Source organism: Cariama cristata, unplaced genomic scaffold, assembly GCF_000690535.1.
Source record: "Cariama cristata isolate BGI_N322 unplaced genomic scaffold, ASM69053v1 scaffold403, whole genome shotgun sequence".
Taxonomy (NCBI): domain Eukaryota; kingdom Metazoa; phylum Chordata; class Aves; order Cariamiformes; family Cariamidae; genus Cariama; species Cariama cristata.
Window position 1 is genome coordinate 55282 of NW_009606431.1, and position 5507 is coordinate 60788.

Here is a 5507-nt window from a genome sequence, read left to right on the forward strand (position 1 = left end):
TACAGTGAAGACTTGCCCCATAAGCTAAATCAAAGGAGCTGTTCCTACTCCCATGAGTTGTGCATGTGCACTGCTTTGCTCATGTGTGCGCGTCTGCTGTACCTGACCTCAGGACTTAGCACTTTTGGAGCAGTGTGAACTCCTACAGTGTCCCTGGGGCAAAACCAACAGCACAGAGGCATCTGGTTCTTCAGTCATCCCCTTTCTTCCCCACTTTTTCATCTGACCATGAAAAAACAAAACAAAAAAACAGAGACAAATTCTGGGAGGAAAAAAAAACAACTATCAACATAGGTCAGAGAAGAGATTAAGTGTACTTATCTTTTGAAGTGTTAGATAACGATTGGAACTATGAGTTTCCAAGTAAGGCTACATGTCAGTAATTCCACTACTTTAAATGCCGGTTTTAGAAAAAAAAATCATACTAGCTTATTTGTTAGCACACATCGTTTGGCCATGTTTCAAAACGAGAGACTGACATTTATTTTTACTGCCACAGAGGTGTAGTTTACAATTCCATAGTTAAAAGCTGAAAAAGTTTTCACTTAGCAATAAACCCAAAATTTACTACAGTCATAGAACTGAGATTACACCCAGCTTTTGATCGCTGAGTCAAGGAGGAGTTTCAACACTTCTGCAAGATGAGAAGGTCATCGTTTGCTTCCCAGCATTACCATGCTTACTCCACAAGCTCAGAAAGAATAAAATTCAGAGCTGCATAGCCTGTAAGGTTTGCACACCAGAAGCCACAGAGCATTCACACACGAGAAGGGTCACATACAATTACAGCAGATTCCTGCTATGTATGCATTTCATCTAGCAAGTTAAGGCAAAAATGCGAGTTAGACTGCAATACAGCCAAGCATTCAGCATAAGATATGGGTGTTGCAAATGCTTGCGTTGTCTTGACAGCAAACAAGTCGTAATTTTGACCTGCAACTTGACAAAACCACCGAAACCAAGCAGATGGCAGATTGTAAATTAACATCTGGAATCCAGTTTCAGGAAAACATACATTGAAGGCATCTTTGTACCATTACGGCAACAGCAGCGTTAGTTCTAATAATGTGAAATACCAGTTACCTATTTGCAGAGTATCCATCATTTGTATTCTGCCAGCTCTTCAAGAAAGTGGGGAAAAAAAAAAATATGCTGCTGGTAAAATTACGCCTTCTTCAGCTGATTAAAAAGACAAGTAGAGTGGCCAACTTGCCCTTCAGCTTAACAGTTTTATCTCATTCAAGAAGGAATATAGTGGGTTCAAAAATTTAAACCTAAAACGCTTGACACAAAATACGAAAAAGGAAGCAATTTCTGCTTTGTTTCACACTTCAAACTGATACTAATTGGTCAACATTCAAAGGGAACCCACTGCTGGTCAAATTATGGCTCTAAATCCACTTATTTGGTGACTTTTCTTCCTGCATGATATATTCTATGACATATTTTAAATAGCCTTGGCTGCTCCACGAGCTCTTTTATTTAAAAGGAAATAAAGATAGATGTTACTTTACTGAGTATTGGGTTTTTTACTTCCTGCTTAAAGGAAGGTAACAGAAAAGATGACAAAATCATTAAGATTAATCTAAGTTACAGAAAAAATACTTTTATGTTAGCAATCGCAAGAGCTAAGTTGGCTTACAGAGAGCCCACAGCAAAACTACTCCACAAGAGCACATTACCAGGACTGAGCCTCACACGTTTGTCTCAAATGCAATAGCACAAGGCACATCAACTAACAAAGACTTCCACATTAAAACCAAAAACCCACAAGCCTCATGACCCCCTGGACTCAAGTTCTCCAAAATCCTGCTGTGTCAGACAGCTTTCCTGGTTACCACTAGCCATATCTTCAGTTCAGCCCCTCTGAGACCCTTCCATATCTGCTCAGCCAAGTCCACCTGGCTTACCTGAGGACACCACTGTGACCCTCTGGATACTCGCAGAACATGCTGCGAAGCACCTTCTTAAGGTGGCCCAGTTCAAAGGCTACCCACGTTCCTGAACAAGGAGCCACTTATCTCAATGTCAATAGGTAGTAACATCCACTAAAACCCAGTTCAACTAAATGGAAATAAGAGTCTGAAACAGACAGTAGTTGCAAGGTTCCATTAAAGGTTGTGAAAAAGTGAAAGAAGCTACATTTAATGTGACCAAGACATTAATGTGACCAAGACAAAGACCTAAATTAAGTATTTCTCTTAGGTTAAACACTTCACATTTCTGTCTACAGGGAACAGGCACACATGAGTAATTCCAAAAGAGAATCTACCTCAGCTAGGAGGCACCTATTTTAGGAAAGGTTGGATTGCCTTTTAGAGATGCACTCTGGCTCCACTGCCTACAGAAGCAGCGGAAGGCCACCTTAGACAGTTGAAATCGAGGCAAATTCCATCCACACTATTTTGCCTACAGAAAAAATACATGATTACAGAAACATCATGCCTTTGGCTCATTTAAATAAAAGAGGAAATAAAAACATGAAATTGAGATACATTTCTTTCCTGCATGTAGACAACTGAAATTCAGCAACTCTGTGTTTAAGTCAACAAGGTTGTTCCTCAGAAGTCAAAGTGCAGACTTGTAAGTGTGGACAGAGCGGACAAGAAGTTGCACACTCTTGCAGCACTACTTACAATCTAAATACTCTCTGGTGACTTGTTGAACTACAACATTGTGTAATTACATGGGTATATTAAATCTGAGAACTACAAGCCCAGAGCATCTTGTAGGAAAAAAAAAAATCAATTTTGTTATTACTTGGTTAGTTATGACACGGTATAATTAGCCTAGCTCATTAAGCCTAAGACAATGAGTACAGAGCATCTTGTATAAACTTTATTGGTAATATTGCATATAATTTGCATCTTGCTGAAAGGAGTAATAACTGCATCAGTTTTCTTTTTAAAAGGATAAGCTTCATATTGCTTAATGCTAAAAGAAATCAAGATTTCTACAGAAACTAAAGTTTCTAGTCATTATTCCCTGAAACAGAACTTATAGCAAAAATGGGCTTTTACATCTTTGGCTGGAGTAACCCCATCCTGAAGAGTCAGGTAAATTTCATCAACCTCTTTTCTTCTCTAAACCTCCCCACCAACATTCACCCTTTACCTGCCCCCTTCAGTTCGGCTCATGTCCCCCCTTAGCCATTTTGCCTCATCATACCCACCCACCACCCCACCACTGTTTGTTTGGGTTTGTTTTTTTTTTTCCCCCTATTCACTTTTATCTTCTCAACAAAACTTATGTTCTCCTTACAAAGAGAAAAAGTAGTAAAAAAAATTACTCTACAATCATTACACTATTCTGCCTCTATTTCAAAATTTCTCAAGAGGTTCCTTCTCTGCTATTTAGAATATGCTTTTGAGAAAGGAGCTGCCTGCTACCTGTGTGGAGTGTATTTCTAAGCACTTCCCCCAGCACTTCTCCCCATCTCCATCTTTCATTTTTAAATAAACTCTTCCGCTGACAGCCAAAAAACAAAAGAGCGTAAAAAGAGTGGTAAGCAACTACCTTCAGTCCCATGCCACTTATATGTGAGAGAGAAAGACTGGGTTTATAACTACTACCAAGATACTCCGGATGGAAGAAGCCTCCCTTCACTACCGAAGATCTACTAATCACTGGCCATAAATATTTTTGCAGGAATTGCAGCAGAGGTGGTCCTGGTTATTGAGGGAGAACATCAGTCTCAGATTTCCAGGGTGGGGAGTTCAACCACTCATTTAAGGTGTCCCTGAAAGGACTGTGAAATAACTAGTATGACTTCTGAAAAACAAATAAAACACAAGCAGCATTCAGAAGAGTGGTTAGAGTTGCAAATGGGAATTGTTAGTTTATTAAAAATAAATTGCATCTTAGACATTAACAGTCTGTGTATCCTATCATGCATAAAATTTCAATCCTGTTTTATTTGTCTCACAGTTATATGAATTGTTTACAATATTCACTGATTACAGTTATATTGGAAAACAATAAAACAAGGAGTATGAAAAACAAGTCCATTATTTAAACCTAATGTTTAATTTTGCTTTGCATCGATATTCAGCAATATCAATTGGGAGCAAATAGGTTTTGTGCATGCCATTTAAATAGTAAGAACAAAGAAACTTGATCAACAACAGAAAAGGCATACAGGAATGAAAGGATGAAGTGAGTACATTAAAAGTCATAAAGCATTTTTAAAAGCATCATTAGATTTAGAAATTTATCAAAAAAATTACCTCTTCTGGAAAAATCTATGAAATTACGCAACTGAAATAACAAAGCATGAGATTGCCTATAAGGGGGGAGAAGAATGGAATCTGAAACTTCCCTTTACAGTTCAAAAAACCCAACCCTTATGGAAACGCACAGCTGCGTCCAAGTGAAAGAGATAGGCAGCTCAACGTCTTGTATCAGTAACATATGGCTTAAGACAGGTACAAAGAGATTTACTTCCCATGTGATCCATTAAAATCTCCAGATACGTTTAAAGCTCACGCTGTGGAATTACAGTAATGGAACCGTCCTGGGACCTCAGAGCTCCAGACCACAAGTGTCTTTTGTTAAGAAAGCCGCCAAGGCTTGAATTTCCATTTAATATCAGTTTTCTACAAAAACATGGATAGCCTATCTAAAACATATGGACAAATACGTTTTTTAACATAAAGTTTCTTGAAAAATTAATTTTTTTATTAACCCTTTAAACATATCTCAAAGTACTTAACTTGTCCCACTGGGACAGGACTTCAGGAGAGCATTTCCTACTACCTTTTGGGTTTGGGGACTACCATTTACAACTCCTTATACTTACTCTCTTAGAATGTGAAACATATACAAGCAAAATCACTCTGCCACACTAACTAAAGAAATAGCAGCTACATCAACTAAGACTGATAATCAATATTGCAAGGGATTATTTTAAGTATTTGCATATGAATCGAAAATGCAAATAATTTGTCCTATAATTCTATAGTGAGCTATAAAAGCAAAAGCTTGCTGAGGCATTGATGTAAAGACACTGCTTTTCAATCTTTCATTTGAACAGAGTTAATACCATGAATGAAAAATTCTTCTAAAGTGACTGTTAAAGATGCAGGTCAAAAATCTTACAATCACATCAGCTGCCCCAGTTGCTGTCTGCTTTCGCCCAGGCTACTAAAGGAGTAGCTCACAGGCCTCTAACACAAGGACCTTAAAAGCACGTTAAAAGTTTTCAGCAAAAGAAAACTCAACAGCTCTTGTTTTCATTTGCATCCTATTTGCAGTATATCAGGTGAGCTCTCCTGCTTTATAGGCCAAGTCTTACCATAACACAGGAGCAAGCTTAGCTGTATTTAGGCCAAGTTGACCTCTGCGTACATCACTTGTAACAACCACTCCACTTTTGCCCAAGTCCACAAAAACTTTGCCAGTATAAACTGTGATTACCACTTGTCTAGCAACAGTTGTGGGGTTTTTTGTTTTGTTTTAAAAATCAACACATTACTGAATACAAAGTTGGGTTTTTTATTCTTTTAGGG